The sequence below is a fragment of the Hemicordylus capensis genome, chromosome 8 (genome assembly GCF_027244095.1).
Source record: "Hemicordylus capensis ecotype Gifberg chromosome 8, rHemCap1.1.pri, whole genome shotgun sequence".
NCBI lineage: Eukaryota > Metazoa > Chordata > Lepidosauria > Squamata > Cordylidae > Hemicordylus > Hemicordylus capensis.
Window position 1 is genome coordinate 23,538,673 of NC_069664.1, and position 26,021 is coordinate 23,564,693.

The window sequence follows — 26,021 nt, forward strand, 5'->3', positions numbered from 1 at the left end:
CTCTAAGATGCGTGATCCAAGTTAAAACCTCCTCATAAACAATCCATCCTCCAAAGGAGGATATTTGTGTATTTATGTGAAAATCACAGGCTGAGAGGTGAAAACACATGTTTTCCCAGAAAACAAAGAATTAAAGGAGAAGCTCACTGTAACACAGTAACAGCAAAGCCCCTGCTTAAACCAGAGTCCTTTGTCATAGACTAGAGTTCAGGAACATTTGGTTTAAAACATCTCCAAAACCAGTAAAAAACAACAACCCTGAATGTTGTTGTTGGAATTACTTATGGAACTCAGGTTCTTTAACATTGCCTCAGCCATCAAGTCTGATGCTCAGCTAAAAGCTAAAGATATTTCCTCATTGGACGCTAATGGCTAACTAACATTTCTTGAATTGATTTTTAATGGCTGGTGGCTACTGAATATCATACATTCCACTTACTTGGTTGAAGGCTGGAGAGACTTTTGTTTTTTTGAAAGCAGTCAGCAAAGACACTATATCACAATAGTTTTGGCTTAGCTCTCCCGGTATGTTTCCAAGCTTGCTTCAAAGTGTTGATATGTACACATTTAATTACCTTCAACTTGAGCCCTTAAAATCTGAAGGAAATCTCCTTCCTTATGTTCTTCATCTGTTGAAATCTTCTGGAGCAGCCTGCTCTGTGTGCCGTCAGATAAGGTCTCTCCAACCACCTCGTATCAATGGCTCCTACTCTTGATGGCTAGAGGCTACCTCCATGTTGAGATGTTGCCTCCCAATAACAGTTGCCGAGCAACAGCAAGAGAGGGGGCATGCCTTCATCTCCTGGTTGTGTGGCTTCCAGCAAGGCTCTTCTCATGTTCTTAGTGTCTCCCAATAAGTGTGCCACAGGACATCGTCTGGTGTGCTGTGCTGACTAAATCAGCTTCAGAAGTGCTTTTGGAGCTGACTCACCCATAATGCACTGAAAAAGACATGTGCCTCTTGGTGCATAAGGGAGCGAGTCAGCTCCAAAAGCCAGGAGATTGATACTAACAGGCACGCTTCTTCCTGTGCCTTTAATGGAAGTCTGATATACAGAAAAATGTGACTGAAGCTTTTGTCAAAGACATAGGTATCATCATCTAGTTTATTTATTTTATTATTTATTTATCAAATTTGTACACCGCCCCAAACTTTCATCTCTGGGTGGTCGACAATAGCATAAAACCAGTTAAAAACATATACAAAAAACTTAAAAACAAGTTAACAATTTAAAAATAAACCAGAGATAAAAACCCCAAATTTTTTTTTTGGAAGCTGAGAAGCTGATTTTTTTTTTTAGTTGCTGCTGAAGGCGCAGGAGCAAGGACAAGTTAAAAAGTTGGCAACCCCGCAGCCTAACTAAACCAACAATTCTCTCCACAGCTCTTGATTGGCCTCTGTCTTGTCTGGATAAAGTTTCTGTTGATCAGCCTTCACTGCAGGCACAGCAACTCTATTGCATATGGATCTCATCACCCAGTGACAAAAATTGGTGAATTGTCGCATCAAGCCAGTCTTCCAAGCCGGTGTGATGCTCCCTTGCTGGTGCATTTCCCCCCCTGACTTGTCAGCAGTCTCCATCCTCCTGCCTTGTGGGGTATGGGGCTGAGGCAGGGGAATGTGAATGCTGTGGGAGACACATTTTTCTAGCCCTGAACAAGTGGCAGATTTTTTTAGGAGCCTGTCCAAGGTGCCTGATACACCCTCCCCAAATCCGCCTCCCACAGGGACACCTGTGTTTTGGTCATGCATGCAGCACACATGTGTTAATTCTAAAAGGATTGGGAAAGGCAGGGTTTCCTGAGCCCAGCTAATTCCCAGGCTTCCTATCTCCATCTCTGTTGGCTCTCCTAACCTTGTCCTCAAAGGGCAGCAGAGAAACGCCACATTCCTGCATTATCACACTTCCACATTCCCTCCCTTCCTCCCAGCCCCGATGCACCAGTGCCAGGGAGCTAGGCAGTGTGAAACCTCCCAGACACCAGCCGGAATGGCTCCCAGAGAGAATCTGACCCATTTCGGAAGCTTATCTGCTAGCACCTGCTTTCCCAGTAATGGAGGGAGGAGGAGAGGAAGTGGAGGATTGTTGGGTTTGGGGTGGTTGTCGGGGTTTTTTTGCCTGGAAGTTAGCCAAGAAGATACTGAGAAACAAGAGTATAAGAGAGCCCTGAAAGATCAGACCAAGGAATTAGTCCAACATTCGATTTCCAACAGTGGCCAATCAGATGCCTCCAGGAAGCCCGCAAATAACACCTCGCTCCTCAACATCCTCATGAAGCAGATGGACCCAGGTTGATGAAAGCCTTTCCGCCAATCACAGCAACTCTCTAGGCAGCCACTCCTGGTTGTTGGGTAATGGCTCACAACGGCAGGATTCTCAAACTGAGGCTCTCCTGCACACGTTCCCTACAACTCTTATCATATGATGCATATGAATACGGTGGATATGTATATGCTGCTTTTCAACCAAAGCTCCCAAAGTAGTTTACATAGATATAAACAAACAAACAAATACATTAAATTAAATGGCTCCCTGACCCCAAAGGTCTCACCATCTAAAAAAGAAACATAAGACAGACACTAGCAACAGCCACTGGAGGGATGCTGTGCTGGGGAGGGATAGGGCCAGTGGCTCTCCCGCTGCTCAATTAAGAGAAGCACCATCATCCCTGGCTGTGGTGTAGCAATGTTGACGGTGACCTGTGGTGAGTTTTTTTGGGCAACTCCTGCTACTGCCACTGCTAGCCTCCACCTGCCCACTCACTGCCCCACCTGCCTGACTTCCTAGCCCACCACTTCCCTACCCATTGCCATCTAAGGACATCACTGCCCAGTGAGTAGCGCCGGGCAGTGACATCATTAGAGTATGTTGCCAGCAGTAAAGGGAGGTAAGGTGGGGGCAGTGAATCCACAGCTGGGCAGAAACTGCAGAGGGAGGGAAGTGGATGGCAGCTGCGGAGTGCGGAGGCAGGTCCTACTCTGACCCATTGGGTGGCCCGTGCCCTCTGCACCCAGTTGTCCAATGGTAGATCCACCCCTGATCCCTGGCCAACATATTGGCCATTGTGACTCTAGATGATGGGATATGTATCCCAAGAATAGCTGAAGGGCGAGAGATAGAGATCCCTCACTTAAAGGATCTGACGTGCTGTGGTTGCCTTTTCTTCTTATTAAAAGCAGGTCAGTAACATTAATAATGCCTAACAGGCTCCTAGTGCCTGTAATATATAATGATTTATAATCTCTACAAGGGGCTCAACATCTTTAAAAATATTCATAAGGATTGTTTAAAAAAAATTGGCTTGCTTTCCCCAACCATTGTTGAATACAGTTATGAGCAATTATATTTTCCTCTTGATTCAGAAGATTCCTTCCGAGATCAAACACGCACCTTCCAGTAAAGTGTCGGTCAGTTTCCCCTTGACAATAAGTTCAGAATTAGTGGAAATAGCCAGGTTTTCTCCGTATGCTCAGAAATCATTCCATAGTTGGGAGAGTCCCAGTACAGAACAGGACAAAATGAAATGAACTACTCAATAAAATTTATTGGAATTTAATTGCTAGGAAATGGTCTTTGGAACTCAAAAAGCGGATTCCTCGCCTCTGTTTCAGTCTCTGTCTATGGCTGGACACCCCTCCTGCAGGAACAGACCCCAAATGTCCCCCATTTAGGAGGATATGCTAAGCACAGGAAATGAGAGATCTCTCTCTGCAAGATGAATTAAGTGCTCTACTCTTTCCATAAATAAATCCAGTGTGTAAAACTGCAGAAGAATGTGTGGTACACAGATTAAACTCATGACAGGCAGGAGAAAGGCACCGAGCTCTGGGATGGCTCCCCCTTTTACTCCCGACATCCAGGCCCTGCCCATTTGTGGGTGGGGCTTATAACAGAGCTCTGTTATTGGATTTCATTCACCTGCCTGGTGTTCCACCGGTTTACAGGCGGGGCCTATGGCAGAGCTCCTGGATGGCTCCCACCCACTTGATTGGGAAGGGCTTGGAGTGAACTCAACAGGCCTATTCACAATTGGTGGCTCACAGAAGAGAGCACTTCAGAATGCATAAGGCCATTGTATTGGCCTGTTTGATGCATTTGGGCCTGATGCCACCCTCGGTCTATTAGCCTTTAGTATGCTACAGGACACTTCCTTGCTTTTGCTGCTACAGGCTAGCTACAAAGCTACCCCTCTGTAATCTGGCATACATTTCTGCATGGAGATCCGCCTGCCAGTGATCTGCATACCAGTAATCTCCCTAGTTTGAAGCCTGAAAGGGACCTAAATGGGCCTTAGCACTTATCCAAGCGGTCTGGTCAAGCTCAGGGTGGCCTTCCAGCTTTCACAGCTCTTCATCCTGGGCCATCACTGACAGCAATTCAACAGTGTATCACTCTTTGACATTTGTGCTCCACACGTCACAGGCTTAGGGAAATTAGAACTGGGTCATAAGTCGCAAAACTGATTATCCATGGTGGGAGGAAGCTGTGAGTGCTGGCGGGAGTCTGGCCAAAGCACCCTGGAAGGAAGGAAGCATGGCATCTACTAGTGTAAACGAGGGAGGTTTGAGGGGTAATGGCACATGGTTGTGGCACATGGACCAGCCCCAGAGAGGTCCCCGCACAGTAGCAGCATGCACCTTTTCTAGTCCTCATCAGTGGCAGGCTGCAGCATCCCCCCCCCCCACACACACTGTTCCCACCCACCCTCCAGCTCATAGAGCACTGGAAACAGGGCCTTCCTCTTTCCCAGCTGCCCCCAAGCCTGATGGCAGGCGGTCTGTGGCAGGAGGATGGTGGAGGGAGGGGGAGCAACTTCTGGGGGACCCACAGGGGTGAGCACTGGTAGCTCTGTCCCTCGTGCTGTGAATGCAGTTAGGCCCACTACTAGCCCCCTCTCAAAACTACAGAGAACTGCCAGGGTTCCCTGGGGGAAGGATGCATTAAATGACGGCTACACAGCTTTGGCCCCTTTGGACTACAACTCCCATCATCCCTGACTGTGGCAGGGGATTACATGGGTTGTAGTCCAAAAACAACTGGAGGGCCATGGTTGTGCTGCCCTGAACGCCTGTGCTAAAGATATACCCCTAGATTTGCCACCAGCTGGAATGGGGTGATGGATCCCCCCTTTCCTTCCAACTATCCCTTAAAGACAGTTGTATTCTGTTCCCTCCAAACCGCATTGGCAGTGGGTGAACATCCCTAATGGCCTCATGTTCTTTTAATCCACCAGAAACAAAATACTGGAGATTCACCGATAAGAGAGAAGAGTGGTTTATTTGGTTTAGTTTTCCCAGATGGAGACCCGAGTACTTCCTTAAAGGGAGCCCTGCACTGAAGGAAGCATTTGCCTCTTTTATTGTGGTTTAGCTGAACTACAACGAGTCAGTTTAAGTCCTCCAGCACGAAGGATTTTCTTGCTTTCCGGTAAACGTCAGTTGCCATGGAGAAGGGCTCTGGAACAAGCCAAATGCGAAACATTGGAAACTACAGCCGGACTGACTGCAGTCATATCAAACAGTTAATTAGACCTCCTTTGCCATGTGTTTCCCATTCCCTGGAAGAGTTTGAATCAATTGCCCCATGATTTATCACCTGTTTTCTGTGCTAACATTTCAGCTCGGTTTTGGTGCACGTGTTGGAAAAGGGATTTGTACAGCATGGGGAGGGATGGGAGAAAGGGGGGGGGGAGGGAAGGCCTTATTTTTTAATAATCAAATTACCAGCTCCCCCTTAGCCAGAGATTAATCTGCCCACAAGATGATGTGTCAATGACAGAACATCTTTGGATTCTGACGGGATTCTACTGAAGCTTTGATCATAACATAGGACAGAGAAATGTCCCCCTGTTTTGCTTTGATATTGCAATTTGTCTGGGCACAGAGTGTATTGGGAAGAACCTTCTAAGGGAACTGGATTACTGTACCGAGATGGACATTTCAGATGGACATTTCCCCCTCCATGGCTGATTCATTTCTCACTGCACCGGAGATTTGTGTGGGGCTGGGACTGCAGGCGAAGCATCCAACTTTCTCCTCGACATCTCGATGTGTGAGGTAGTCCGCCCACAAACTACAAACACCTCGTTCTCCAGTGCAACAGTAGTGAGGCTAATGCAGTGACACGGCTTGGAGTTAGAAGACATTTGGAGAGAATGTGGAGTTGCCAAGATCGGAGTTTTGCCGGGCTTTTCCCAGAATGTGAAAGCAAAGCAGGACCTGAAGTAGCTCTGGAAGCAGATGGAACCTTCCTCCAGCACCTCCTATACTACTGCTGCCCAGTTGTAGCAGGGTTGGCTGCCTGGCCCTAGGGTTTTGGGCACCTTAGGCAAAGCAGGGGTGTAGCTATAATTGAGAATATGGGTTCAAAGAACCAGCCCCCCAGCCTGTGAGCCCCCAGCTTCCCCCATCCCTATTTTCTTCATTATCTCCCTCACTCAGAGGGGCCGTAGGGAAGTGGGGCAAACGTGGACCCCCTTTCCCCTAGCTATGCCCCTGGGCAAAGTTTAACTTTGGTGTCCCCAGAGCAAAAATGTGTGGAGCTCCAACTTTAACTTGAGTCCCATAAGCTGCTCCTTTGCTGGGGTGAACGACCAGTCAACATGGATGACCAGCGAATGACTAGGCTATGCTAGTTTGGGAATACAGTGGGAGAGGGAAATGAATTGAGCAGCTCAGTGTCTGCCCAACACCTGACCTTCCTCTATTGCTGTCATCTCCCTCCCCTCCGCAATGCAGTCCCTGCAATCCTTAGGGCCAACCAAACTCTCCGTCTTCCTGAGAGGCAGCTTATAACAGCGCTGCGAGGAGTTTCCCTCCATGACAAATCAAGCCCAACCACAGCCAAGCCAATGGTTGCAAGCATGATTTACTTCCTGTTTGGGGTCCAGGCACTTGAGAAACCAGGATGGAGGCTCCCACCTGAGCAGTCATAGCAGCCACAGAGTGGAGTGAACATAAGAACATAAGAACAGCCCTGCTGGATCAGGCCCAAGGCTTATCTAGTCCAGCATCCTGTTTCACACGATGGCCCACCAGATGCTGCTGGAAGCCTACAGGCAGGAGCTGAGAGCATGCCCTCTCCCCTGCTGTTACTCCCCTGCAACTGGTATGGGAGGGGGAAGGAAAGAGTGCACTGAGTGGGAAGGGGGTGGAAAGCAAGCCAGAGAACAGACAGGAGGCAGGTCCTGCTCATTCGACTTCCACACAGGGAGCTGTGGCGCCCCCAAGAACTGTTGCCCTAGGCAACCATCTAGGTCTGCCTATTGGATGGACTGGCCCTGGTTGGTTGGTTGAAATGGGGTGGTATGGAAGTGGAAGTGAATGCATGGACAACGAAGCAGCAAGGGCAGGAGGGGACCCCTACTCTCCTCACTTTGTTTTCCAAGTCTCAGAAAAGTTGACTGCTTCACCTGGTTCCATGGAAGGGCCTTCCCGGAGTAGGAGAGCCTATGAAGGCTAGCCAGGGCCAGGAGACATAAAGGTGCTCATTTGGAGCTCTATCAGATCCCCTTGTTCCCTTGGAGCTCTCCAAGGTTCTGTAGAACCATCTCACCTTGTGGGCCCCTGTGAAGACAGGAGAGGACAGAACATTTGCCAGAGACTGGAGTCAGGTCAGTTGGTGCAGCTGCATTCCCCCAAATTTAACTTGATAGTCATAGCAGATGCCACTTAGCCTATGGGGATGTGCGCCATGCTGTGCTACGTATTAATTTGACTATATCCCTTTTAACTGAAGTGTATCGATACTGTCTCTACTGGATCAAACAAACAAAAACTTTCAAGGTCTGCAAGGCTTGAAGTGTGAACATCTTTCCTGAAGTTGAGACTGAGTCACATGGGCTCAGGCCTCAGAAGCTCCTTTGGATTCAAAAGGAAATGGGATCCCTGGAGATCCCGGGACCTGGACCTGGGATCTTCTGCATGCAAGCATGCATATGCTCTCCTACTGAGCTACAGCCCTATCCTTTAAGGGGAATATCTCACAATGCACACATGTAGTCTCCCATTCAAATGCAAACTAAGGCAGACCTTTCACAATTCATTCTTGCTACCACAAGACCAGTTGTCCTACGCACAGAACTATGATTCTCCTGATGCCTATGTGAAGGTGCCTTATGTCGATTCAGTCCATTGACCCATTTAGCTCTGAATCCTCCATTCTGACTAGCAATAGCTTTCCAGGATTTCAGATGGGGCCTTTCCTAGGCCTACATGAAAATGTCAGGAACTGAACCCAGGACCTTCTGCATGCGGAACATGTGACCTATCATTGAACTACAATCTTCCTCAGCTGGTTATACTTCTATATTCACTAGGGATGTGCAAATCGTTTCAAATTCAAATCAATTTGACTCTAAACTGGGTGATTTGAGTGCTTTAAATTTGAATTGAATCACCCCTTAAAAGGGCAATTCCATTTGAATTCAAAATGAAATTTCAAAATTTGATTCAAATTTGATTCGAGAGCCATTTTGCACATTTTTAAAAACCATTCTGGACCCCACATTGGTTAAAAAAGGTGCCAAAACAGGGTTGAACTGGTTTGAATTCAATTCAAATTCAAATTGAATTTTTAGACCAGATTTGAAATTGATTCAAATTTGGAACAGATTTTTGGAATTCAATTCAAATTTGAAACAAATTGAAAAATTCATTTCATATACATATCTAACATTCACCTGTTTTCTGTTGCTGCTGTGTTTACTGATTGTGCCTATGGTTTAATTTCCCTTTGAAACTAAACTTTCACTCCATGGTCTGATAGGCCCCACTGGGGACTTGTTTATTGGAGTATGTAATTAGGTCCAATTCACTTTGCCACTACCAACTCCTGAATCGTCTGCATGAGTGGTGGTTCACACTTTAACCAAAGGTTTCTACTAATTCTAAACCATATGGAAGGGAGGCCTGAACCCAAAGCTCTCCCTGATTTCTCAGGTTGAGGAAGTGGCCAGGAGCACATTTTATCAGCTGATATGACAGCTGCATCCATTTCTGGAGGTAAATGACCTTAAAACAGTGGTATATATGCTGGTAACCTCCAGGCTTGACTACTGTAATGCACTTTACATGGGGCTGCCTTTGTACGTAGTTTGGAAACTACAATTGGTACAGAATGTGGCAGCCTTGGTCTCTGGGATAACATGAAGGGACCACATAACACCAGTTTTAAGGGAACTGCACTGGCTGCCAATATGTTTCTGGGTGAAATACAAAGTGATTATTACCTATAAAAAGACCTTAGCAGCTTGGGTCCAGGCTATTTAAGAGAGTGCCTCATCTGTCATGAACTCTTCCAACTATTACAATCTTCTGGAGAAGTCCGGTTACGGTTGCCAATGGCTTGTTTAGTGGCAACGCAAGACTGGACTTTCTCTGTGGCTGCCCCAGGACTTTGGAACGCTCCCTGCTGAAAAAAGAGCATCTCCTTCTCTGTTGGTTTTCAGGAAGACCTTCAAGACTCACCGGTTCTCACAGGCTTTTAATTAGAATTAATTTTAATTCTACGGTTTAATTGTTACTTTTTTATTTCTGCTTTCATGCTACTGCTTTACTGTGTAGCATTTTAATCTGTGCTGATTTTTAAATATTGTTTTAAATTTTGTACACCGCCTAGAGATGTACATATCAGATGGTATAAAAATATGATAGATAGATAGATAGATAGATAGATAGATAGATAGATAGATAATGATTGACATCTTTGGAAAGTCCTTTCCCCACAATAGTCTTCACTCCAATCTGAAAACAAGGCTGCAGTCCCATCCTCATTTTTCTGTGGAAAAAGTCCCACTGAACACTGACTTCTGAGAAAATGTGCATAGTGCTGCCTGATGGCAACATATACTTCATTTACACATATAAAGGAAAACTGTTTGTTAAGGTGTATTTCTAGAATCCAGGAGAGATTTACTCATTTACTCTTCTGCTGTAGGTAGTCAGGGTGGCGGGGAAATTCGCTTTCATTATTTTATGTCTCTGTTGTTTGCCCAGCTCTAAAACAGTGTTTATGTTTGGCAAAGTGATAATTATAGCTCTCTAAATGATCAGCTTCGTGTGGGCAAAGACTGCGTAGCATCATTCAGTGCCTAGAAAGTTTATTTCCCCCCTGCCGCCTCCAGAGGATTTACTAAGAAACTCTTCTATAAACATGCTATTGTTAGGGTTGCCAACTTTTTCTAATCAACCCTGTTCTGATGCCATTTACTTGAGTCAGGGCTGAGAATCTGTTTGGATTATAACAAGGGTTACCAACCTTTTTTAGCCTACTTTCCTTGAGAAAAGTAAGCTTATGAAATCACCCAGCTCTGTCGCTCTCTCTTGCACACGGTCACTCTCTCTCCCTCCCTCTCTCCCTTTCTCTCTCTCCCCCTCGCTCACTCTCTCCCTCCCCCTCTCTCCCCCCTCTCTCTCCCCCTCTCTCCCCCTCCCCCTTTCTCTCTCCCCCCCCTTGTTCTCTCTCTCTCTCTCTCTCTCTCTCTCTCTCTCTCTCTCTCTCTCTCTCTCCATCTCTCCCTCTCCCCCTCCCTCCCTCTCTCTCCCCCCTCTCCATCTCTCCCTCTCCCCCTCCCTCTCTCTCGCTCTCTCTCTCTCCTTCACAATGCCTCGGCTGCTTTTGACCAAATTTGATACAGTTGTAGAGACACATAGGGGCACTTCAACAGTGTACTCTGATGATGATGTCATCCATCCCAATTCAAGATTGAGATGAATATTGGAGGTGCAAGAGGGCTAACTTGTGAACCGCCTGACTCTGGCTTCCCCAGCTTGTGGCCCTCCAGATGTTGCTGAACTACAACTCCCAGCATCCCTAGCCACAATTTATTGTGGCTGGGTATGCTCGGAGTTGTAGTTCAGCAACATCTGGAGGACTGCAGGTTGGGGAAGCCTGGCCTAACTGATTTGGCCCGAATATGTTCCCTTCTGTTGCAAACCTTCAGCTCAGGTACCCTGTAGAAATGCTTAATGTGCACACACACACACACACACACACACACACACACACACACACACACTCAAATTTAAATGTTACGGTTATGAGATTGTCTATTCCAGTCACTCACTCATATCCAGACTAAGCTGTTCATGAGTATGCCCACTGAAATTAAAGTAAACTCATCCCATTAATTTCAGTAAGTGTTTATGAGTAACAATCTAGCTGTAAGCCCTATAACTTAACATGTAATTGTGTGTGTGTGTGTGTGTGTACGTACACATATATGCACACAAAAACACAAATTTCAGTGTTAGAGTCAGGAGACAGGCTACTCCAGTCACTGGCACACATCCATACTAAGTTATTCATAAACAGTCTTACTGAAATTAATGGGACAAGTTTACTTGCCCTATTCATTTCTACCGGAGTTCTCAGAGCTAATTTTCTGAAGCTTGTCAGTCAGGCTGAGGGGGTGGGGGATGCTGAGCTTCAGCACATAGCCAGCCAATTGGGAAAAGAGGAGGAGGGTCTTAATTCTTTTCCCTCCCCTTTTGCGGTGGACGCATTATTGGGGATGCATTGGCTTCCAGCTGGTGGTTCTCAGATGGGGAACCAATAGTGTGACTGCAGTGTGGGGAGGCAGTAGGGCTTGGAGTTCCTCCTGGGAGCCGTTCAAGTGCCCCTAGGGTTACTAGCACCCTCTTTTGCAACCCCCTGGATTATAGGATGCTTGAGGCCTCTGAGCATGTGCAGAATGCATTTCCCCAGCAAAGATACCTACAATCATTACCCACACCAAATCTGGAATTAGGAGAGGGGATGTCTGAGACCCAACACACGGCTCCCAGCCTGATGAGTCTGCCTTTTGAACTTCAGGGTCTGATTCTTTTTTAAAAATCGAAGTGCCTTACAACCCCATTCTTAATTTCTAATAATTACCAGACTAATTGTGAAGTAAAAACGTCTGGTGCCTCCTGCAAAATTGTGCTTCCTAGCTGGGATGTGCTATGTTGGAGTTCCACAATACACCCCTGAATTCCTGGGGTTCCACAGCTTTTGAGTTTATTAAAAAGTCTGTGTGGGTTTGGGGTTTTATTAATTTTTAATAGGGTATTATGTGCATCCTTACCCCCACCACTTTCAGCTGTTTGTTTCCGAAATCACTCCCAGGGGATCACTCCATTCTGCAGGCTTGGATGCCAGACAGAATGACATCAGTCAGAAACTCAGAGGAATGGTTTAAAAAAATCCCGAAAGGCATGGGCTTATTCTTAATAACATTTGTTGGCAAAATGGATCGAGTGAAATGAAACACGCTGTACAGGATGATCAGCAATGTAGTCCGAGACAAAGAACATGGGAATGTGATGCTTCTCCTATCCCTTAATGTGTAAGAACAGAGTACCCAACCAGTTATTATTCAAGGGTTCTCACACTTGTGTGCCCTCCAAAGCTATTGGACTACAACTCCCATCATCCCCTGTCACCAGCATCGTGGAGGATGATGGGGGTTGTAGTTCCACATCTGGGGACCCAAGAACCTCTGAAATAATAACTTTTTAAAAAAGGCATTCTACTTTGTGAAAGGAGTGGCTGAGGCTTGTACAGTAGCTCAGGGGAAGAGCACCTGCTTTGCAGGCAGAAATTTCAGGGCTGCTTTCAGTATTCGGGGCTCCTCCCAGCCAACGACCCTCCAAGTGCCCCTTCCTATCTGAGTCAAGCCCCTGAGAGTCACTCCACCACCACGGCACAAAGGCTATGGGTGCAGGAGGTGGTCTCAGGAGTCATCAGTGCTCTGGGTCCTCAGAAGTGTCCAACAACGATGCTGGCTTTGAGAATAACCCAGACTCCCTCCCCAGCTCCTGCAGGTAGGGCTAGGAAGGACTTTCACCTGAAAACCTGGACAGCTGTAGCTCTCCCTGAGCTCTCCCTGTAGCTCAGCAGTAGAACTCCTGATTTGCATGCAGAGCTCCCCAGGTCCAATCCCTGACAGCATCTCTGACAGCTGCTGTATACTGAGTCAGAACATTGGTCCATCTCACTCAGTATTGTCTTCACACACTGGCAGCGGCTTCTCCAAGGTTGCAGGCAGGAAGCTCTCTCAACCCTATCTTGGAGGTGCTGCCAGGGAGGGAACTTGGAACCTAGATGCTCTTCCCAGAACGGCTCCATCCCCTGCACGGACTATCTCACAGGGCTCACACATCAAGTCTCCCATTCATATGCAACCAGGGCAGATCCTGCTTAGCTATGGGGACAAGTCATGCTTGCTACCACAAGACCAGCTCAGTAATGAGCTAGATGGACCAATGGGTCAATTGGTTCCTGGGGAGAGAAGCTGGTCTAGTGGTAGTGAGCATAAACCATCCCTTTTGCTAAGTGGGGTTCACCTTGGTTTATACTTGGATGGGCAACTTTATGCGAGTGCTGTCTGCTGTAATATATTCCCCTTAGGAGATGAGGCTGTAGCTCAGCAGTACTTTGCATGCAGAAGGTCCCAGGTTGAATCCCTGGCATTTCCTCCAGGTAGGGGAGGAGAGGAGAGCCGGTCTTGTGGTAGCAAGCATGGCTTGTCCCTTTAGCTAAGCAGGGTCCACTCTGGTTGGAAATGAATGGGAGACTTGATGTTTGAGCCCTGTAAGATATTCCCCTTAAGGGATGGAGCTGCTCTGGGAAGAGCAGAAGGTTCCCAATTCCCTCACACATCCAAGATAGGGCTGAGAGAGATTCCTGACTGCAACCTTGGAGAAGCTGCTGCCAGTCTGTGTAGACAATACTGAGCTAGATGGACCTATGGTCTGACTCAGTAGAAGGCAGCTTCCTATGTTCCTATTTTAGGGCTGTAAGAGCCTCCTGCCTGAAAGCTTGGAGAGTTTCTGCCAGTTCATGTAGACAATTCTGAGCTAGATGGACCAACGGCTTGACTCAGTGGCAGGCCCTCCTGGGCTTCTCTCTATCTACAAAGCCTAATTTGCCAGCTGGTAAGTGATAACAGGATGACCTCCAGTCTAGGGAACTTTCTGGGGAGGGACTGGATGAGCTTTGAGGTCCTTCCCCACTTTGCAATTTTGACCAGAGTGAATGGAGATCGGGAAACAAAGAGGACTTTCTCCTCTTGTTCTCATGGGAGTTCCCCCTCCTCCGCCTTTCTCCATGCAGGGATCACAAACGCTTATGAGCCTCAAACTGGCATTTCTGACTCCCCATAAAATTGTTCCATCGCCATCTAGTAAATAATATCACCATTATGTAAGCAACCATAAATCAGAGCAGAGTGTGCAAGTTTGATACAGAGAGTGGAGGGAGGAAAAAAAAAAATCTCCCCTTAAATCCCTTCATTTTTTTCTGGCACAGCTTTTCGGTTCCCAGCCCTTAGAGAGCTGCGTGCAAAAGCCAGGTTGCCAATCCTGCATTATCGCCGCAAGTGTCCATTTGATACAGTGTGATCCCACTGTGGGAACTGGCCTCCCTGTCCACTCCGTGACAGCAGGGGAAGGGCAGAAGAGTCAGAAATCGCATTCAGAACAAATTCTGGCAGAGAGATTCTTCAGACCCAGAAGAGATTCTTCCCAGAGAGATTCTTCATACCCACTACCATGCTCAAAGGAACAGACCTGAGAGAGGAGAAGAGCTGGTCTTGTGGTAGCATGCATGAATGGCCCCCTTTGCTAAGCAGGGTCCACCTTGGTTTATATTTGGATGAGAGACTACATGTGAGCACTGCAAGTTATTCCCCTTCGGAGAGGGGGCCACTCTGGGAAGAGCACCTGCATGACTGCATGCAGAAGGGCCCAAGTTCCCTCCCTGGCAGCATCTCCAAGATAGGGCTTGGAGAGTATCCTGCTGTAACCTTGGAGAAGCCACTGCCAGTCTGTGTAGACATTGATGGGCCAATGGTATTACTCAGTAGGAGGCAGCTTCCTATGTTCCTAAAAGGTTTGCTTTTGCATTTTTGAAGTAACAAGGGTGTGAGAAAACAGACACACAGACAGAGATGTCTGTTTTTCTTCCAGAGACAGGAGAGGGAGCTCACAAAAGACTTTGCTTGTAATACTACCAAAGGTGCACCTAGGTGATTTTGGAGCCTGGGCCTGCAAATTAAGCATCATCCTGCTCACTAAAGAGGATTTGAGGAGATCCAGGGACTGGTGCATAATTCCCTGGTGCATTCTGGGAAAGAAAATGGCATCATACAGGAGACAGGTGGTACATCTAACACTGTTGTGCCAGTGACCGATGAGATGAGAAAAATTACTCAAAGCAGTCCCATTGAAATTAAAAGGACAAGTTTGGTCATCTTCCTTATCATATGAGCCAGTGTCAGCTGTGGCAGCAACTTTTTTTAAGGGCAGAAAAAGAATTTGGAACTGAAGAGAGACACACACGCCATCACTGCTGTTACCCTGACTTAGGCAAGTCCTCTGTCTCATGGCTGAAAAAGGATTTTGCATCTCCCCTCACAAAATGGCCAGACCTTCCCCCCATTTTTGCCCTCTCTGAAACTGGTGGTAAAAGTGGGAGCAGAACTTAGTACAGGGCTAACTTTCTCGGGGAAACTATGCACTCTATAAATTAAGACTTCGATGTTCTGATTGAATCCAGTCTTCCTCAATTGACTTGGGAGTACATTTAGCAGTTGCAGGAAAACATTTAAGTTTACTGGTCTGAAAGAAGCTGTGGGTGATCACAACTCCTCCTACACACCAGAAACCTCATATACATTTTTTCCATGTGTGTGCCTGGAGTAATATAGAATTTGATGACCTACTGTTTATATATCATGGGTTACGTGATGGCCCATCCTACCAAGAGATTAATCTCTGTTCTAGTCAAATAAGTCCAAAATGCTACGAAAAATGTATGGTGTTTCAGGTTTTTTGTCGTTGTTTTTGTTTTAAATCTGTATACCCATTGAGTAGAGACATTCCTAACTCTTCCAAATACTTCTATTTGGCTGACAGATGTTTGGCGGTCTCTAAATGCAAAATGCTACAATGTGTTTTCTGTTTTGCAGGAAAACAGTGTGTTTTGACATGAACATCCCAACAATCCATGGGGTGGAGCATCTTTCAGTACTCCAAACTTCACATTGCTCCCTATAGCAGAATGAGCAGCTTGCTTTCCAAGGGCACCAGATGGTCATATTTTATTGTCATTGATGAGTTCTATAGGATTTTTTTAAATGTACACAAAGTTCTTCAAAGCGTAGCTTGGTCAGCAAAACAGGGGGCCACCAGAAATGGGAAGGGGGTGGTCTCAAGGTCAAGGATGAGGCCTGTGGCAAATCCACAAGTAGTGCCTGGTAGAGATTTAGGCTGTGTACCCCCAGCCAGCTCTGCCCAAATGGGAGGGATGCGAGGAGAAAAGCTGCACCAGTCAACAAAACTTCCTTGCACTAATAGGCAAGAGGAGTTGAGCTGATACTCCTCTTGCCTGTTCTCTGATCTCTCTAATATTCTCTGATGCCTGTTCTCCCTGATCTCTCCAAAGCTTCAACATTAATCTTCCTCACTAGTCCGAACCTGAAGATAGGAATGTAGGAAGCTGCCAAATACCAGACCATTGGTCCACCTAGCTCAGTATTGTCTACACCAGGCCTGCTCAACTTTGCTTTCCCCCAGCTGTTTTTTGACTACAATTCCCATAATCCCCAGCCACAGTGGCCAATACCCAGGAATTATGGGAGTTGTAGGCCAGCATCTGCAGGGGGGCCAAAGTTGAATAGCCCTGGTTTACACAGACTGGCAGCAGCGCCTCCAAGTTTACAGGCAGGAGTCTCTCTCAGCCCTATCTTTGAGATGCCAGGGAGTGAATCTGGAACCTTCTGCCCAGAGCAGCCCCATCCCTTGAAGGGAATATCTTCCAGTGTTCACACATGTAGTCTCCCATTCAAATGCAAACCAGGGTGGAACCTGCTTAGCAAAGGGGACAATTCATGCTTGTTACTACAAGACCAGCTCTCCTCCCTAGACCAACTCTCCTGCATTTTGTGACCCCCCTGACCTCCGGAAATCACCCACAAACTCCTGAAAATCATCCCCGAAACCCCACAAATCAGCCCTGACCCCTGGAATTGACCCCCTGACCCCAGAAATGACCCCCTGTCCCCCCAAATTCTCCAATCTCCCCCCAATTTCCAAAAAGCTCACCAAACCATGGATACTCAAGTCGCGGTTGGTGAGACTACTCACAATTCCTGTTGCAGATACTCAAACCCATGATGGGGGAACCTGCGGCTGGCAAGGGGTGACTGTTGCCTTATACGGAGTCAGGCCCTTGGTCCATCTAGCTCAATGCTGTCTACACTGACGGGCAGCGACTTTCCAAAGTTTCAGGCAGGAGCCTCTCCTAGCCCTACCTGGAGATGCTGCCAGAGATTAAACAAGGGAATGTCTGCATGCAAAGCAGATTCTCTACCACTGAGCTATGGCCTATCCCCAATCATGTTATTTTAATTGTAAACCGCCCTGAGCCATTTTGGAAGGGCGGTATACAAATCAATCAATCAATCAATCAATCAAATAAATAAATATTGCTACTACTATTATTAAAGTTCATCTTTGACTGGTTGTTTATTTTCATTCAATGGGATCATCTGATTGAAGTGATCGTCATCTTTTCCCAAAACAAGGCAGGTTATACCTTTAAATAATGACATCCCAACCAATATAGCAGTGTTCCCTCTAACAGGTCTTCCCAGATGTTGTTGACTACAACTCCCATAATGCCCTGCCAAAGACCATTGCAGCTTGGAATGATAGGAGTTGTAGTCAACAACATCGAGGAGGACCTGTTAGAGGGAACACTGCAATATAATGCCCGTGGACACGTGTCGCTGGTCAGGTACGGGAGTGTGGGGGTAAGGATCAATTCCAAGGAAGAGGAATCTCTGCCTTTTTTGGTTCCTGGAAGTTATCATTCAAAGTAGCAGTTTGCCACGAGAAAGTTCAGAAGCAGATCACATTCCCTGCTGAGCCCATTCTGCACCTTTCCCCAGTGACTTTAATGGATATAGGAAAATGTCTTTATTTGGCTATTTTGCAGTCGAAAGGAATTCTTCTCCCTAGAGCCTCTTGGCTTTCATGTTAATTGCTGCCACCCATTTCTCCCAAGCCAGAAGCGAATGGCAGGAATGTAATGAGATAGCGAGGCACCCTTCTTTAGTCATGGGCAGGAGCCCAAGAAACCATTAGCTGTTCAAGCCCAGGAATGAAGTTCCAGTTTATGCTGCTATATCTGTGCTATGCATTGTGGCCGGCTTAGGATTTCCAAGGAAAGCCTTTGAGATGTAAAGTTCCAGAGCCCTCCTGCGCCAGAGAGAAATTTGACATCTGCCTTTTCCTTAACTACCTCTTCTTTTCAAGTGCCTCATAAACGGTTCGCATCAGATTCCTTTGGGGAGAAACGTTCTCCATGTTTGGACTGAAACCAAGAGTGCATTTTATTGTTTGAGCAAAGTCAGTTGGGGAGTTGTGTGGGAATTTATTTATTTTCATTTAAAGTTCTTCAACAAACCTGCATGCATATTGAATCTAACTCAGCCAGGAATCAAAGACTATTGTGATTTCTTAGCTGTGTGGGAGTCTTGAAAGAAGTAAATAAAGAGCACAATACCTCTTGATGATCTGAGAAGCAGGACTGATGTATACAGACATTGACCTCATTTGTTATGTCATAGCTCAAGCTCCGACGGCTTAATGATTCTCAGGTTCAATGTGTCTTGGTTTGAAACAGAAGCTTTAAGTCCTTTAGGTAGAGCTGCTCTTGTAATTGCGAGCATGGATGGTCCCCTTTGCCAAACAGGTTCTGTCCTGATATGCATTTGGATGGATGATAACATGTCAGCACTGTCTGCTGTAAGATATGCTCCTTAGGGGATGGGACCCTAGTTCAGTGGAAGAGCATCTGCTCTGCACGCAGAAGGTCCCAGGTTCAAGCCTTGGCAGCATCTCCAGGTAGGGCTGGTAGAGACTCCTGCCTGAAACCCCAAAGAGCTGCTGCCAGTCAGTGTAGACTGTACTGAGCTAGATGGACCATTGGTCTGACTCGGTAGAAGGCAGCTTCCTATGTTCCTTTGGGGATGAATAGCTCTGCAGGGGATTTTCAGTGGAAGCACAGAACAAGGCAAGAGGAAAGGCTTGAACATCTTATCCCCATTTACCAGGGCCCCAGTCCTGATCACTTCCCATGGCTGCTATTTGTGTTACATTCCACAAAAACAAATCCCACCTCACCTGAATAACCAATGTTGGGGATAAGTAAGAGGAGAGGGCTACTACCTTCATTTCCTGTGTGTGATCTTTCTAGAGAAGAACTGCACAATTTCTGCACTCCTGCAGACCACAACTCCCATAATCCCTGGCTTATTGGTCACTGTGGATGGGGATGATGGGAGCTGTAGTCCAAAACCAGCCAGAGGGCTGACGTTGTGTCGCCCTGTGGTTGAGGCATCTGGTTGGCCAGTGTGGGAAAGAGGATGCTAACCCAGCAAGGCTGAGACTCTCCTTCTCTCATGGTCCATTCAAGGCACAAGTGCTTTGCACACCCTGAAGCCCTCGGCATCTTATAAAGAGCCCAATGTGCTGGTAACAATGAGAGTTATTTTGTATTCATGCTCTCCTCTCGTCACACAATGGAATTACTTGGCCTCGGGGGAGCTAGCCAGTAGTACCAGGCTCCAGCCTTTGAAACACTGGGCATGCCCCATTGAGCCCCCAGTTCACTGCGATCCGCCAGTCTCAGGGATAATGACCCAGATGGAACACAGCCCAGGCTCCCCACGTTAGAGGAGAAAGAAGAGCACTTGGTTGTTGTGCTGGGAGGACAATCCAGTATGCTACGAGGATGTAACGAGGAAAGGCTGTTTCCTAGCACAGGAGGCAGAACCATGACGGGGGAGGGAGAGGGAGATTTGTAGTCTCTGTTTCCCCAAGTGGTAGGTTTTCAGGGACAGCCTTTTAAAAAAGTAAGTTTCATTGCAGGGTTATAGCAAGGTTGCAGTGGACTCTGGGACAAGTGAAGATGGGTCCTTCTCCTCCTGCTCCTGCTGGGCAATGCTTGACAGGTTATGCAGAATGCAGTGGCAGGCTGGGACAGCAGAGTTCTGGACTCTACCACCCAGTTCTGGACTCTACCACTTGCAGTTATGAATGGGTGGGTGAGTGGAGGACAGATTAATATTGTTGAATGTTCCCCCTTGTAGAAAGCTCCCTGCATGTGGCATATGCTGTTTTTTTTAATTTGGGTTTTATTGCCTCAGTCATGTTGTTTTTGTTTGGACCATTTTGTTGGCAGCTTTGAATTATTCGTAAGGGAAGTGAGATATCCGTTTTTAAAAGCAAACAAAAATAAACAAACAAGCAAATAATCGCAAGTTGAATCTGGCTTTGCTCAAGGTTCATCTGAAGTTTGCCACTTGTTAACATACAGGGGAGCTGGTTCCACGTGGGGGAGCATTCAGAAATGCAATGCCACATCTCCAGCCTGAAGCAGTGCAGGCCAGAATGCCACCCCTGCCACTGACTACCACATTCTGACTATTTTGTAAAGCAGCAATCAGTCCTTCTCTCCCCAGATATATTTCAGCTTCCCAGCTGTTTTCTTCATCCTTCTCCACCAAAGCAAGTGGGGCAGGAACATAGCTAGAATTGAACAGAAGGTGGGGGTAATTATCCCTGGGCTCCTGGTGGGGGGAGGGCACCAGCCGGGCACTAGCTCAATCTTCACTCTCCCTCTCCCACCTCCCCAACTCACTGGCACACTGTTGGCTCTTGATCAGGAGACTCATCTTGCTTTCAAGCAAGACAAATCCTCTCCAGGAGTGGAGGGGGAGGAGTATCAGGCAGCACCCCTTCCTTCTTGTTTCCTCCTGATTGGCTGGGTAGGGCTCAGGATGAGACCATTCCTCCCTCATCCTGACTGACAGAGGGGAAAGCCACTGAGCATCAGCCAGCCAGTCAAGAGGAGAGGAGGAAAAGATGCTGCCTGACACTCCCCCGCCCTTCCCTCCCAAAGTGGAGACAGAGCTGAAAAGACCTTCAATTAGAGGATCTTAGGGACCCTTTTTGAATCATGTCCTCATTAAGAAAGAAGTAGGGAAGGAGAAGAAGACATGGGGCTGGTGGGCAGGGGCCTGTCTTCATTTTTGTCCCTGAGCCCACTCTAACCTTGCTATGCCCCTGAGGTGGCATACACCCTGATGGTATATCCTGCCATTGATAGATAGCTGAGGTTCCTACATCTGTGAACCTCAGAGGATCTATCAATGGCCATACACAAGAACCTTTAAGCTGTCAAGCTATCCAGAGTCTACAGAGATGGCTCTTTCTTTTCATGGCACAACACATTTCCACCACAGTACATTTCTAAGGGAATGAGACCATCATGCACCATTTTTTAAAAATCCAAGCACTATTCTGGGATGCACGAGGAGTAATCCAGCACTCATGACATGGGATGTTAAGATTTGTACCACTCAGCACGGTTAGGTCATGGATAAACTACCCTTGCCAAGTTTAGACTCCCACAGATGAATACAAAGGAGAAGAATTCTCAGGCAAAGACAATAACAATGATAAAGGGTCTGGGGAAAGTTTCTTATACTGAGGTGGAGGGAGATTTGGGGCATGTCAGAGCTCTGTTGCTTTGGCTCCTGCATCAGCACTTATATGCTAAAAAGGAAGTTATGTCATGTCAGCAAAGTTGAAACCTTCACAATATAGCCTGCCCCCTCTGGATTTATTAGCCCATCATGTTCCTTCACCGGCCACATTGGCACGTAATGTGGAACCATGGGTCTGCGGTTCTGTGCCCCCCTCTCCCTGCTCTCCCGTCCGCATTCGGACGAAACGGAGAACTCCCATTCTGCTGTCATTTTTTTTAACTACAGAAAACATTTTAAGTCCTTCGGTGTAGGGATGTGCACAAATCAAGATTTGTGCACCGATTCCAAGGGCAGTCTGGGCACCTTTAAAAGTGAGGAGAACAGGTCTGTACCTGCTCCTCCACCACCCGTTGCAGCTCCCTGCTGTGGAGGCACGCCTCCCAGCACTCATCGTGTGGTGGTGTGGCGGGAGCACGTACATGGCCTCCGCGGTCCATGCATGCACAGTGGCCATTTGCGTGTTCAGCATGGTTGCTGTCCATGCAGAAGGGCATGTGCAGAGGCCATGTGTGCAACGCCACCACACCACTGCCATGCAAGGGGCACTGCGGGGTAGGGGAGGGGGGGTGCCAGCACAGCAGGAAGCCGCAGCAACTGGTGGAAGAGCAGGTATGAACCTGCTCGCCTTACTTTTAAAGATGCCTGAACTGGTGTGCTCAAATCGGTGCACAAATCTCAATTCGTACATATTCCTCCTTCAGGGTTCTGGAGTTCTCTGCAGGTCCTCTGGATTTTATGTTTTAGTAGATTGTTTTACTTTGATAATGTTGTTTCATTGTTAATATGCTTTTGTTAGGCCACCTTGATCTCAGACGGGAAAAGTGGGATATAAAGTTTTAGAATAAATAACATAAAACAAATGCATAATTGAGGAACCCCTGGTGACCTTCCCAGTAACCTTAGGGTGTCCTGAAACACACTTTGGAAATGTCTCAATAACACAAAAGCAGGAACAAATATGTATGCATGGCTTTTGGGTGGGAAACAAAAAGGAATTTGCAAGCCTTACTCACAATGAGATCAGTTTGCTCTGGAGATGATCTGGCCTCGTGGATCAGCACACCACTTCAAACATTACAGTAGAATTGGAAAGAGATTAAGCAAAAGTGTGTTGCATTTATTTTTGCCTTGATTTAGTATCAAACGAATTTGCGCTCAGACCCCAGCTAATGGTTTTGTTTGTATTTCCCCCAACTTTAAAAAAAACAACCCCAAAGTATCTTTGAAAGGTTATGAATTTAAGTGGAGTGGGAGAGTGAGGAAGAGATGTCTGCTTCAGCTATTTTCTCTTCATAATCCTCCTTCCTGCAGCTGCTTTTCTCTCCAGAGATTCCATATCTTTTTTCCTCTTGGAAGAAAAATGACTGGGGAGGGGTTATTTTAATCTGGAAAATATCCAGAGAGGAAGGGGCTTCTTTCCATCTTTTTTCAGCAGTGTTGGCACAAACTCACAACCTTCCAGGGCTGCTTTTGGGTTGGTTGGTTTGATTTTAAAAATCACCAGGGGAAAAAGACACATGATTGCATATCACATCAAGTTCAGGCTTCAGTTCAAATCTTGAGTGAGAGGGGAGTGAGAAGATGGTGCATTAAAAACAAAGTTCCAGGAAAAAGAGTGAAGACAGGATATTGCAGATGAGTGCGATTTCCAAAGAAAGAGGTCTGGAAAAGCAGGAAGAGAGTTCGCAACTTTGGAAACAAGGCATCTGGCTTTTTGTAATCTTCTATTGGCTGTGTCTATGAAGGCTTCCAGGGTTGAAGCACAAAAATGCATGTTCATCCCATGTGCTTGTAATTCACAAAAAAAGCCCCAGCTATGGGAAGGGAAGTGGTCTAATTTGCTAGAGGAGACGTATGGAATTATAAACTGCAGAGTAAAAGTGAGGGATGTTAGGCAACTAAGGGGACGAGTCCAGAAGGAAGGATTTAGAGGCTGATGCCTTAGGATCCTTGTCTCAGAATCACCAGCTTTGTGTAAACTTCAGGTGAAGACAGACTCAGCATTGTCAGAGTGGTGGTGTGGGTTTGAAAACAGCCTCACCATGTTCAATATAAATGTGCACTTTTCTCTCTTGGAGTGAATTCTAAAAACTCATCTGGCAATATCTGGAGTGTGCGAATCAGAGAAAAGCTAGTTTGGAGTCCACCTATTGGCCAGTGGTCGTGACATTACCAACACATATCCCACAGAACAGAACAGGGCTAGTTTTCATAATTGGTTTAATATTAGTTAGATGGCAGTTGGGAGATTCCTGAGTTGTGTATACTCTCATGGAGCATATAATGAGAACTCAGCCATTACTGGGAATCTCAGATCGGCACAGTGCCAAACTTACATGAAACTGAGATTAGTCATCTTAAATCTGAAGTTATCTTGGCGACCTGGTCTTCATGTCAGTTTGGCATGGAACTAGTCTGAGATTTCTGGTAATGGCTGGGTTGTCATGAACCCTTCAGGAATCTCTGATTCCCATCTAACAAACTGGCCCACCATTCTGTAATTGTTGTACAAGTTTTTGTGCCTATCTTTTGGCACGGCCAGTCAGTCTTTATTAGTACAGCCAATGGTCAGAATTACAAGAATAAAATCATTTAGAATTAACAACTTCATTCTGAATAACACCACAAATATAACAAAATTTAGCAACATTGAATAAATTCTCCTCTTTGGCAAGGCAGATGTTGGACATATAGATGGCATATAGATGAATAAATGTACACATACCATTTAAAAAACAACAACACCACAGACAGCCCAGTCTATAAGGAGAGGGGCCAGAAAGAATGATAGCTGACCCAGTGTTTGACACTGGAATGGATGGCTGTAGCAAATTGTTCAGTCGGAATCATGCCATGGTTGAAGAACCCACTGTGACTACCCTTAAAATCTTCCATCTGTCTTCACCCTGGGTGTTTCAGTCACACCCTCTTTATTGGCTGGACTGGCTCTCATTCTTGACACTATTAATGTCCAACTAACGACTTCCATACTGTGCTAAAGGACATGTGTGTACTCCAGCTCTTTCACCTCAGCTTCCCCTTCCTGCTGCCACATTACCACGACAGCCTTCATGAAGTCCTTATTTATTAGGACTGTTACTGGAGCCCTAAGCTTCAGGAGGCATCTTGTGGATGTTTCTTTGGGCCATTCACAGATGTCCAGGACTATAACTGAATCGCCAACAAGCTCCTGCTGCTGCTATGGCGCCATGCTAGGCCTGTGCCATGGTGCACCGTCAACTTTTACAGCTCCGCCCAGACCTCTCTGGCCTGGTTTCACATAAACTACAAATCCCCACAAGGCTTTGAACTCTGACATGCTTGGGCTGGATTGTTTAATTGTTTTTCCATCTCTTACCTCATGGAACTGTCAGGTCAGCATCAGGACGGAAGGCTCCAGTGTAGCCTTTCTCTCCAAAATCCAGTCAGAGATGAGTTAGTCCTCCTCATGTGGATGGAAGTTTCTGCTTCCCATTTGTGACACTCCACCCAGAGGAGATAGCTGGCAAGCAGCCATCATTACCCCTAAACACGGCTTTTCCAGAGGTGTCATCTAGGGAAAGCGATACAAAGCAAATCTCTGCATTTCAGATCCAAACTTTTGGTTGCTGCTGAGAATGGCGGCTGTTCTTCCTTCCCCTTTTGGTAACTTTGGATTGTGACATCATGATATTGTGCATTTCCCCACCCCTGCTTCACATCATTGGCTGGAAATATCCATGGAAATATGGAAGGCTGTGATGTCACAACACAAGGTAAGCTGTATAAGACATTTACCAAAGAGGTGGGGGGAGCTGGACACATGGCAGTCGTTCTTGGTGGCAACTCCATAGTTACTATCACACCATCCTCAGAACACATACTTTTTTTCTCCAGGAGCATCGATATCTCTAGTTAGATATAAAACTGACCCCAACCAATGCACTTAGAACACAGTGGCCTGGATCACACAATCGTTTGACTCTAGGATTAATGTGGACTACTAACATTAGTTTGATTGTGAGAACCCATGCCAAGGCAGGAATCTCAGATTCATCTTGGGCCATAAACCACCTTGGGGTGGGTTCACACAATCACGCTAATGTTGGTAACCCACATTAAACTGAGATTCGAATGACTGAGATCCAGGCCACTGTGTTTCTTGCCTGAATATCAATCTACAAGCAGGTCTTTGGACACTGCTACCAATCTTTGTTCTTGCATCAAAGCCTCTCTCCTCCCTGCCACTCAAACCTTAAATGGTGCCTCATTTAAACCGCCCAGAGACATAAGTTTTGGGTGGTATACAAATGTTGTAATAATAATAAATAAATTCGGTGAGCTATCGAGGTGAGGTGGCCACATCAAGCAACACATTATTGGGAAACCAGCAAGGTGGCAAGATGCCCCTCTGCCCCCTGGATTTTTTTTTTAAGGGA

General features: G+C 46.4%; 1 long non-coding RNA gene across 1 annotated transcript; it reads right to left on the minus strand.

Moving 5' to 3' along the window:
* Positions 1-5,285: 5,285 nt before the first annotated feature.
* Positions 5,286-25,237, minus strand: LOC128333499 (uncharacterized). The gene is made up of 3 exons (XR_008310952.1): positions 24,962-25,237; positions 7,414-7,567; positions 5,286-5,458 (listed from the first exon to the last, which is right to left on the minus strand). It is a non-coding gene; the product is annotated as an uncharacterized LOC128333499 (long non-coding RNA).
* Positions 25,238-26,021: the final 784 nt, after the last annotated feature.